The sequence below is a fragment of the Camelus bactrianus genome, chromosome 15 (genome assembly GCF_048773025.1).
Source record: "Camelus bactrianus isolate YW-2024 breed Bactrian camel chromosome 15, ASM4877302v1, whole genome shotgun sequence".
Taxonomy (NCBI): Eukaryota; Metazoa; Chordata; class Mammalia; order Artiodactyla; family Camelidae; genus Camelus; species Camelus bactrianus.
This window is the reverse complement of record NC_133553.1, coordinates 54537819-54550002: the sequence shown is the minus strand read 5'-3', so window position 1 is coordinate 54550002 and position 12184 is coordinate 54537819. Positions and strand designations below refer to the sequence as shown.

Below are 12184 nucleotides of genomic sequence, written 5' to 3'. Positions count from 1 at the left end.
TCCTTTGTTTCACCAATTAGAATTTGTCACTCTTTTCCTTTGCTTGAACTTAAAAAGGGAAAACAGATGTGACAGTAATTCATCACATGAGTCAATGCCTAGCAATGAAGGAATATCTTTCTCAAAGCCAACAAAGAAAACTTTCAAGAGAAGAAGTTGATATTTTTCAAAACCCTTAGACCGTCTGGAAGACTTTCATGGTAAAAATAGAAAGTCTCTGAAATGTTCGTAGCCCTTACCTCATTATGTATTGTGTATCACTCATACAGAGGGAACACATATGGCAGCTTAATTGTGGATTGTTTCTTGAAATTGCTTTATTTTACGATCCACTTATCTTCCCAGAATCCTTTGCCTTGTTAATGAGATTCTCGTTTGAATATATTGAGAAAAGTTTCAGAATTGGTACAGCTGTTCAGTGAAACACTATTAAATTTTTACTTCTATCCTTTTCCTCTCTGAGTATTTGATTTTCTTTTGAGTAGATTATAACTTTGACTCTTTTTTGTCAGAATAAAGCCACGGTTCTCAAAGTAGACGTGATAGGAATTTATATGTTGGATTTGTTTTAAAGATTGTTTACATTATTAAATGTAGAAGTCCATCTACTCCCAAAGTGGTTTAAGTTCTAAAAGGTAGTTTGCAAATACATTTATTTCTAAGTCCACAGCATGTCCAAGGTAGGGGAGACGGGGGGTTAAGCTTGCAGTTCATGGACACACTGCTGCCAATTAGGAAGTCTGCTGTCTCTTTAAAGCCCTCACAAATAGCTTTTTTTAACTGTTTAAAAATTTTCTTCTCTTCCCTGATGCTGTATCAGCCGTGACATTTAAAAATCCTTAATGTGATTTTCTTACTTGCTTTTGTGAAATTTTAACCTTGGCGCCTTTCTGTCTGAGACATCTGTGACTTTTGGAGGAAATGAAGATTTATAAAAGAAATAGGGCTTATTAAGAAGAGAATGTATGGAAAAATATAGTGGTATTAAAAAGTATAAATAGTGGCATTTTTGTCCTTGGGTAGACTTTCCAAATTCTTCTTTTTTACCTTTTCTTTGAAGAGCATCTAGAATCAAACAATGAAGAACCATTTCATAGTTTGAGCCACAGTGTAGGCAAGATATCCATTTGCCTAAAATGTCAAGAACACCTCTCCTATAGAAGGAAATCATAAAAAGCCAATTTCCATTTCTGAGAATTATTGGGAGATGGAAGAAGAGAGAAGCAGGAGATAACATAGGTATCCTTTGCTTATCCTTAGAAAATCTCCTAACTTAAAAAAAACAAAAAACAAACTTAGGTCTAAGTCTTGGGAGAAGACTGGAGTTTCATATACTATGGATAAGACTTGGATAAAATTTCAAGCACCATTTATTATAAGCAGGTCTTCAAGGAGCAAGTTAGACCAAAGATTTAAATGCTTTAAAAAGGAGCACACAGAGTGTGTATGGATGCTGGTGCTTTCGATTCCGGTGTAGTAGCATTTGATTACTGCCAGGCTAGTGATCTCATTTCAAGTTTACCTGAACAAATTCACTTGTATAATCTAGATATGTTTTACAGGCTTTGTGGTTATCACACATCCTGCAGTTAAGATTACCTTTTAGAATATTAAATAATATCTTGATATTAAACTGCTAAGTGACTTGAAGGGACTTTAACCATTTTATTTTTGAATGAAAGAATATATAAGGAACTATAAGCACAATAAAAAGAAATGGAGCATACTTAGCTTTAATTTTAAGTGGAGCCTTTCTTTCAGCAGTACCCTTTGCTCCTGTGCTTCTGGGATCACCAGTTGTTTATTTCGTAAAACTCTGCTGTAACTTTCATAGCAGTAACATGGATGAGGATGTCCTGTTATTGGTTCCAGTCCCCTGCCAGCTCCTGAGAATGAGGTTGGAAGTAAGGCTAATGTATTTTTTGGGGGGTTGAGGAGGGTAGGATTTGAGAAAGAGAGTAAGGCCGACAACTCTGTCTTGTTAGACAGGGATCTCCAGCATTCTCCACGCCCAATTTCCTCGACAAGGCCAGTGAATTAGATATAGGCTGCCGATTTAGCACTTAAAAACACAGGATAACCTGTTCAATTCAAATTTCAGGTAAATAATAAATAATTACTTAGTGTAAGTATGTCCATGCAGTATTTGTACAGTACAAAACTTACTTGTCACTTACCTGAAATTCAAAAGTAATTGGGCATCCAGTATTTTACTGTCAACCCTAATGGGATGCTAACTGACCAGAAACCTTAGGACTATTGTCCCTGTCCTGCAAATTACACTGGCCACAAGACCCATACATATCCTTATCAACATTTAATCTCTCTCCTTCTCTGGCTGCTGCCGGAAAAGGAGCTGTCACCGTGTCCCCGCATCTGCGATGAATGGTCACGTGGAATTGCTCCAATTTCCTGGTCAAGAAGAACAAGCAGACATAGGGCACTACCTCAGTAATCCGAAGGCCCACAATTCCTCACGTTGCAACTGGCTGATTTACCGCAAGACTGTGGCGTGCAAAAGTGGCCTTGTGGTGGTGAAGCGGAGATCTGGCCGACAAAGCCCGCCACCTCCTACCCGCAGACCACCATCAACAAGAACTCCTCTGCCACCCTCAGCAGCATCCAGCACATTATCTGCAAAATCAAGTAGCTCTGGGATCTGAGCGTGGTCTCCACCCATGGAGCCAGCGCCATCCAGCACAGCAGAAGTAGTGATGGTGAAGAGGAGGCAGACGGGCTCCACCAAGAGCTCTTGAGCACAGCCCTCCGCCACTGCCCTCCAAAGCAACAAAGATGTCAGCCAGTTTTTCTCAAAAAAAAAAAAAAAAAAAAAAAAAGCCACCTGGTCATTGTAAACTACAGCCAGAGCAAAGTTGGATTTGGATTGTGAAGAAGCCTTAGCATACAAGGCCAACTAGTCTGCCGTGCTCACGTCAGTGATGCCGCAGTACTGCAGTTCTGCATCTTCGTGTTTTGGACCCTCCCTGCTGTCTTACAGCAGCTTTCTCTTTCCTGTCTCACAGAAGGGGATGATAGATAATTAGCTTAGTGCTGGAATTAAGGAAGCTAATATAACCACAAGATTATTTCCTCTTAATGTCTTTTCAGCGAACAGCTGTGAGAGCGATACTTTCTTTTAATTTTAAAAAGGAATATTCACATTTTAAAGCTTATTATATTGATTGTAAAGACTAGAGAGAGGGAGAGGCACATCTAATAAATGACGGTTTCCTTGCCTTCTAATTTGTGGCTCTGGGAAGGGGCCTCCTGGAAAGTTTCTCCTGTCCAGTCAGAGGTTCTGCTTCATTACATCAAAGGTGTTACTGCTTCATGCTTTCACTGGTAGAGCTGTGAGGCTGTTTTCTCAGCCACCCTTGTTTTCCCTGGGGCAGTCATCCAGGAGAAGCTGGTATCTTACAGAAGAACTTGCTTGGGGGCCCATTAACATTAGAATGACTATGGGTTGAAGGCAAAGAAGTATTCTCGGGAGCAAAGCCAAGGGGAGGGGGTGGAAAATGGGACTTAGAAGAGTCTGTGGTACTAAATGAGGAAGATGTGCTTGAGGTCCTTCGGTGGCAAATCCGGAGGTATTGCTGAGCCAAAGAGAAAGGCACCACTGTCGTCGAGTAAGAAGTAGGGGATGGAGGAAGTTATCTGAGAAACTAAGCACTGTTCTTCAGAGAGACTCTGTTCTCTCACTGCCTGTGTATCAGAGATCTTGGATTCGTTGCACATGAATCCCTTATACGGCTTTATCAGCGATATGACTATCAGGTCCTTGAGGGTAAACATTGCGCCTCAGTATACTTGGTAAAATGCCTTGGGAGAGAAGACACACATCTAAAGGGATTGTGCAGAAAAGCACGGTAGCAAAAAGAGATGTGCCAAAGGCATACAGGGCTAAAATCAATTTCTCTCTCTCATCCAGTATTCATAGAAAATTCTAGAAAACAGAAAGCAAGCAAAAATCGATAAAGAATGAAAAATCACCTATAGTCCTATTGTTCAAACATATTTCCTATTCTTGTCAGTCTTGCCCCTAATCCCTTCAGTGGAATTGTATGAGGCACAATGGTTATACTCTAGATTTTCAGTTATAAATACATCCTGAACAACTCTCCCTGATAAGAAACCCAAATCTCCACCCATTCTTAATGGTGGGGTATGATTCTTTGCATTAAATGTTTTACAGATTAAATTAACCATTTAAGTAAATTTTAATTTTTTTATTACTTTAAACAATGATGTCATGAGAGCCATACATATGCATAGTTGGTTATGTGGCATTTATTACTTTACTTTCTTTGATGAGATTCATGGTTCATTATTTTTGAAACATTCATCTGTTTTCAGATTTTTCTTCCATATGAATGCTGTATTTATTTGTGAAGATTTTTCTCCAAACCTTCATTTGTGTTAATTTGTACATATTCAAACTTTTACAGTTTTGTATCCTCTTACTTGTATATTCATGTGACAGACATTTATGAGGGACCTGCTGTTTGCTTGGCGCTAGACAAATGAAGGTAACAAATATGGCTTAGTGGGAAGAGGCATGGGAAAACACAAGTAATCAGAGAGTAAATACATGCTTTCTGTTTGCAATGAGAGTTATGACAAAAGCTCACAGTGATTGACTTGTTAACCCTGTGTCAGGGAAGGCATCTTCATGAATGGAGATTTAAGTTGAGACATGATATATGCAAAGTATAGGAGGAAGTGCATTAGTGAAAGAGGGAACAGCTTGTACAGGGGTCCTACGGCTGCATATCTTTGAAGATCTGAAAGATTGGCGTGACCATAGCACATAAGCAAGGGAAACAAGCACACAAGATGAGCTAGAAGAGATAAGACAGTACTTAAATGCTTTGGTAAGGACTCTATATTTTGGGGGCTGCATTGTGAAACTATTTAAATTGTGGTTGTCTATGAAGCATGCTTATATTTGTTTGAAGAATATTTTAAATCACCTCTTGTTTATTAAGAAACAGATAATCATGTCATTTTCCATTGTGAAATAGTCCTAATTAAAATTTGAAGCCACAGGGATAATTAGAGGTGCATCATTGAAAAAGGCAACGATTCAGTCAGATTATGTTCCAAACACACACTTGAGAGTTTTTTTTTTTTTACCTGTACGCAGTAGAAGCATATATCTTATCTATGCTATTATTTTAACTTTATTTTTAACCGTGAGTCATCCTTCTGATGAATCTGTTGCATTTGTAGCAAGGTGTAGTTAATCAAGAGTGAGGTCAAACCAGGATCTAACTGGATCCTGCCACTGGGCAAGGTGCTTACCTAGATGAAGTTATCACAGGATGTGATCTTATCATTCTTTCTGTGGCAGGAAGCTAGATTTTGAAAATTACAGCCAGCCTCCAATATCCATGGGTTCAGCATCAGCAGATTTAACCAACTGCAGAAAAAATAGTCAAAAGAAAACAATTCCAGAAAGTTCCAAAAAACAATACTTGAAATTTCCATGCTCTGGCAACTATTTACATAACATCGACATTGTATTTACAACTATCTGCATAACATTACATTGCATTGGGTATTATAAGTAATCTAGAGATGACAGAGTATACAGGAGGATGGGTATAATTTATATACAAATACTATGCCATTGTATATAAAGGACTTGAGCATCCAAGGATTTGGGTATTTTGGGGCGGTTCTGGAACCAATCTGTTGCAGATGCCGAGTGCTGACTATATATAGAAAATTAGGAAACTAATTTTTGAAAATCCAAACTGATTAATTCTGACACAAATATTTATGAATATTTGGTTCAAGATTGTTTTTCCTGAACTGAATTATAACATACTTCTTTCTTTTTTTCTTCTTACTGTGACTTTAACCAGTGATTTATGTGCCTAAAATCAAATTATAGAGTTCTGTATCTATCAAAAAACCAAACACAGAACCAAGGATTAAAACACTAAGACAACACTCCTCTTAGAATTTATCATGGGTGCTATTTCAGTAATTTCTGCTCTATGAGGCACTGTACTTCATGCTTCTCATGGATTAGTTCCACTCCTCACATCAGCTCTGGAAGATAGGAACTGACATTCCACTTTATTTGTGAGGAGGCTAAGGCTCAGAGAGGTTGGATCACTTTCTCAAAGTCACAGTACTGTTCGTGGCAGAGCCAAGATCCAAACTGCCTCTGTTTGTTATGCCAGGACTGTAGTAGCCTTTCTATGACACCATTTCCTTTGAGGAAAATTCCTGTGACAACACGTCTCATACCAGGGGCTCCACTAACCCATATGGTGTCATTTTAATGCAAATCCAGAAGAGCACCTCATAAACGTACACTGAGCAGCCTGGTGCTAAAGGTATATGACTTGGCAGACAGAGAACGGAATGAGCTTTAGCCCCCACTTACTGTCTCATCCAGGACCCCAGAGCTGTGAACAACAGACATAAATGCATGTGAGGACCTTGAACTTGATGGAAAGTACATTATATCCACAAGTGATCTAAATTAAAATGTCTACTTAATATTTGAAAGCCAGTTAATAAGTTGAACTGCCATAAAACCAAAGTCCTTAGTTTTTCCAGAGAATTTGATTATTCTGAATGTTAAATTTTATCTCTAAGTATAATTCAGAGTACAGCTTTCCGTTATATCCTGACAAATTCTATACGGCCTTGTTAATCATGGAGCTGGTATCTGCTTCATAATGGGATTCAAATCCGTTTTTTTTCAGCTTCTCTGTTTTAATTATTAAAGCTGAGTAAAGGAAAATACCCAATTAAATTTCATTTTATAATGTGTCTTTGTTAATTAAAAAGCTAACTATGGAAAATTATAGACATTGAAAGAGTAACATAAGCCTTAGGCAAATATAATTACACAAATCAAAACATTGACTTCATTTATCTATTAATCAGAATTTTTATTAGCCCTGCCCCTTTGGGTAGGAGGTATAAGCAATGTAGGGCAAGGAGATAAGGTTAGAATGTCATTTTAAAATGAGGTCTAGGCGTGTGACTTCTGAGACTGGTTAATACATGAAAACACAGCTTCCACCTGCCTTTCTGCCTGAGACATCCACACTTGGGATCCAGCTGCCACGAAGTGTGGAAATCCCAGACACATCAAGAAAGCACATGTAGGTGTTCTGGCTGAGAGCTCCCAGTGAGATTCTCACTTGCGGCAAGCTTCAGCCTCCAGACACTTAACTGAGGTGGCTTTTGAGATGACTTCAGCCCAGGGTACTGTCAGATTACAACTGCATGAAAGACCCCATAGGTCAACTGCCTAGCTGGGGTCGTTAACTCCAGAAAGATAGCAGATAAGACTGATAAATAACTGTTTCTGTTTTTGCTAGTAGTTAAGTAGCACTAGATAACCAGTCTTTCTGCTTGAAAGAATAACACATACACACATAAGCACCCAAGAAAAATAATAGTGTTGACAAAAGCCAAAAGATGTCAGAGACAGGTGAGATCACTGTAGGTCACTGTATCGGGAAAAAGCTTAGTGGAGGAAGTGGAATATTAGCTGGTTATAGAAGGGGGATTAAGTACAAAATCATCCAGCAAGATGTGTATCAGTTAATAAAATCAAGTAGCATGCTGTAGAAGGTGGCTTAGCATTCTAAATAGAAAACAGTATTTTAGTGATTAAAAACATTATGAATAATGAAGTCAGGAAACAACTTTAACTTTGTCATTCTCTATTTGGAATCATCTTTTTACCTTGAATGCTAATAGGCCATATTGACCTAATGCCAGGGAGAAAAAAAAAAAAAAAAAAAAGGAATTGCACTTGGACCTTGCAGAAGGGCCAAGTGTTTGATCTCTATAATGGAAAATAAAAATATGTTTCATCACTGCATTTATCAACCAGAAATGTTATACAGTTAACTAAACTTGAATTAACAAATATCATAACATAGGTGTCATTTTTCTTATTTTTTTAAAAAATAACGATGAAAATAAAAAGGTTTAGATTGAAGAACAGAGAAGTTATGCTAGCCTCTGCAATTTTATTCATTTTTGTATTTTGACAATGAAATTATGACAAGCCTTTTTCTAATTAAGAAGAACATTGAGCATTACTTTGGCTCTGACTTTGTTATCATTAATATCACTTTAAATTTCCAAGACCATTTGGCAAATAGAAGAGATGATTGTATTTTAATGCTTTAATGCTATTTTCTGCACCCCAGCAAAGTGTAAGTCTTTGAATAGGCAAAGTGCTCAATTGTGTCATTTCCCCTCAGACTTGCTGAATATTGGTCACAGAGGTAGAATCTATCATTTTATCTTCCTCTAGTAGAGAATTTGAACTAGCTCATCCACATTGTAGTAGCTTAGACTACTGTTCAGCAAGTATTCACTGCCTTCTCTTCCACCTCCTGGACTCACAATGATTGGCTGAATGTCTGGTTGTGGCCGGTGGATGTGATCAGTGGTGACAGTGTGCCAGCTCTGAGCTGAGACTTTGGGAGGCATGGCAGTGGGAGAAGAGGTCACCCCCATGTATCCATTGCTCCTTTCAGTTGGAGTCGAGAATGACTGCATGTGAAGCAGACCTGAACCCAGCCCAAGGTTGATAATGTCACCTGGCCTGTCCAAGCTCAGAACAAATCAATTGAATTGCAGCTAACCAGAAGATATGTTAGTGTGAAATTAATGTGGTATTATAAGCCACTGTGATATTAGGGTTTTTGTTATATAGTATTATCATATGGCAAAACCTAATTAATACATATGTTAATACAAAAATTAAAGACAAGTTTGTTCTTTTAATGTTTCAACTTTTCCTGGGACTTACAGGAATTAAATTTGCCGAAGGAAAGGGTTATCAATTTATTCAAACATTTTTTTTTTGCAAATACCTAAGGACACACAGATCGTTTTCTAAAATAAATATTTTCCCAGAATTTTAATTTGCTGATGGAATTTTATAATTACACTTATGGATCAACAAGTGAAAGTTTTTTGTATTACTCTGTTTCCATCTGGATAAGTTTGGAGAACAAAACACAGTGAACATGCTGGCAAACTGTTTCTATGAAACCATTTTTTAGAATATGAAGATTTTGGGGTCAGAATACATTTTGTTGGGGGAAAAGTAGTGTTCTCCAGTGAATAAGTGAAATATTACAGAGAAGTGATAACTTTACAAACAAAAAAATTTTTTTAAATCTCTCTCACCTTTCTTATATAATTAAAGAAACCAGAGCCTTTTATTCTGTAAAGTCATTATTCTAGGCATGTTTCCACCTACTTATCTTTGGCATAGAGGTTAAAATGTCAGTTTGTTATAATACTGTATTAAGGAAAATACCACTAAAATATGAGTGTTCATTTATTTAATTTAATAGAACTAATTATTAGGTGTTTTCCTGTGTTTTCCCTGAGATCTGAATTATCAACCTGATGATTAAACTGCTAGTTTATTTAGTGAGGAGGGATATAGTTAAAGCAGGTTTTTTGCATATAAAGCCAAGGAAAGATCCCTTGCTGTTGAATTCTTTGGTTGTGCGAATAAGTAGGCACAGTTTATTATCTGTCATTATTTTTCTACTCTCCTAAAATAAAAGGCTGCTTCAGGTTTCTAAAAGCTTAGAGTACATATTTGAGATTATTTTCCCTGAACCCTCCCAAGAAGTTTTTCATTAACGTTCTGGGGCTGAACAGATGCCTTATAAGAAACTCAACTATTTTACCAGAGGGTTTCTATTCCAATAAAATTTTGACAACAGAAATAATTTATAAGTAAATAAAGTATACAGTGTATTTTTGGAAGTTATGTTTCTTTTGTTCAACCAACATAGTGACTAAAAGAACTGTTTGGAAGGTAACACGAGTTGCAATTAAACCAATAAATAAACTATATGTAGCAAGATCAGTCCTTTGGGGAACATACAGGCAAAAGACCCCACTTATCTAAGTCTGGTCTACATTGTGTGTTTTTAGGATATCATCTTTTTATTCTAATGGGTATAATTTCCCAGATGCCATTTTTGACATAAATTGTGAATATGTATATAAAAATGTTTGTCATCTTCATCTGTCATTGTACTACATTTTGATAGATTGTTTGATTCACATGGAGCTTTTGTACTTCATGAAGTCAAAACATGCTATTAGAGAAATTGCTGTTAAGTTTATAAACTATCACATATGTTCCTACTCTTGGCTGAATTGGAGTAAAGTGTTTGATTTTTCTTCTTTACAAAGATGGAACTGAAGTAGCTTTTATTTATCTTTGAGACTTTCTGACCCTTACCATACAACCTGAAGATATTCTTTTCATTTTCTCCAAGATATGAGAAGTTTCTATAAAGTTATTCAGCTATGTGATTTGGTGTCCCCTTGGTGATAATGTTGACAATCTTAGATATGTGGTCACCAAATGAAGCACATACTGAAACTGAAAATTTTATATGAGAAAATTCTGTCTTCAAGATCTTATTGATGTAGGAACGCAGCACCAATGGAATTTACAAAGAAATTGTTTTCTGGTTTTCTGGAGGCATAGTTTTTCAGGGCAGAATGAATTTCATCAGTGGTGCTGTATAAATCAGATTCTAGATTTAAGTAAGAATGTATCTTAATATTTTCCTCAGAAGCCAGTAGAACTGTAACTACCTTATAGGTGGAGATTGGTATAATATTCATCCAATAAGAAATAGTTTGAGTGAAATGGAGTATTACTAATAATTATCTAATTATTACTAATAATTAGATAGCTATCTAATAGAACTATAAAAATGACACTGTCCTGTACATACTATTTTTAATGTATTTTGTCATCTTAGTGTATTGGAAACATTATTTTATTTAATGAAAATTCTTCCATTTTTAATGACTGCACGGTGTTGTTTTGTTGACTAATACGGTTTTTTAAAAATTTTGTTTTTATGTTTGATTTTTGGACTATAAAGACTAGCCTTTCAATGTACTTTTTAATATTTTCTTATACTCATATGTTTGCATAAATCAAATAATAACTATGTTTAGATAAATTCCTAGAGAATAATTATCTGCATAACTTATTTCATAGTGTATTCTTCTTTCAACTTGTATTCATGTTTCAAGTTTAGTATAGCTTTGTTTTAAGCACACTTTCCCAAACTGCTCTTCATAGAAGGTAGAGCAAATTTAAACTTCTTACCTCAAGGTATCAGAGAATCTTTGCTCATCTCCCTCAATAACTTCATTTTTTGTTTGAAAGACAATGCACCATATTTTTGGCACCAAATGCACATGTTGGCCAAACACCAAAAGCTTATAGTTAGAAACATTTCACTGAAGTTTAGGGTGAAGTCAAGTATCATCCACTGATAGAATGAACTCTGAAATAAAAGAATAAAATATTATCAAAATTTATATCAACAATATTTATAAGTTTTATAATTTTATTACTAAAAATTTGTAATCAACTTTTAAAATGTTGCATTACTATGCAAAAAAAATAAAAACTCAGTGTATTGTGCTGCTAAATTAAATATACTGCACTTGTGCTGTAAGACAATAATGGCTCTATTTCACTAAAATAGATGTAAGCGGGATTTTTTTTGGGCATCTCATTTTTTTAAAAATAGTTTTTTCCTCATACTGTCAATATATATATATTTTTGCATTTAAATATTTTTATTTTAAACTGTGGCATAAATTTAGGATTTTTTTCAATGTAGAATTTCTCATATAAGGTTTTATTTTGAAAAGTTAAAGTAAAATTTTTAAAAATTATTTGTTCATATTTTGAATGGTAGCATACCAGAGATTCTGCAAGAATTTTTATATAATATAATGCTCATATTCTGCCTTATAGTTTTTCACATTTTATGAATAAAATTTTCTACTTTTTTACATTTATTGGCTCAAAAATATGTGTAACATTCTTTAAAATGTTAATGTTCTCTCAACTTTTATATAGTCAGGTAATTTATTTTTCTATAAACATTTAAAAGCTAATTATCCATGTTTATTATATATCATTAGCAGCCTTTAAAATCATAATTGTTACAAAATTTTACCCAAGCAATGGTAAGTATGTTTGTACTTCAAATTATGTATAGAATATCAACAATTAAAATATATAAGAATTTTTCTATAAGGGAGTTGGAAGGGCTGAGGTAAACAGAGTACATGGCTTTTCTTGGGCTGAAATGTTGCTAAGAAAAGGAGCCTTTTTCCTGTTGGGTTCCGC

The 12184-nt window shown here is 35.5% G+C and overlaps 1 pseudogene; it reads left to right on the top strand.

Moving 5' to 3' along the window:
- LOC123615922 (large ribosomal subunit protein eL28 pseudogene) overlaps window positions 1–2872 on the top strand; it is a 61299-nt pseudogene extending 58427 nt beyond the window's left edge.
- The last annotated feature ends 9312 nt before the right edge of the window (window positions 2873–12184 follow it).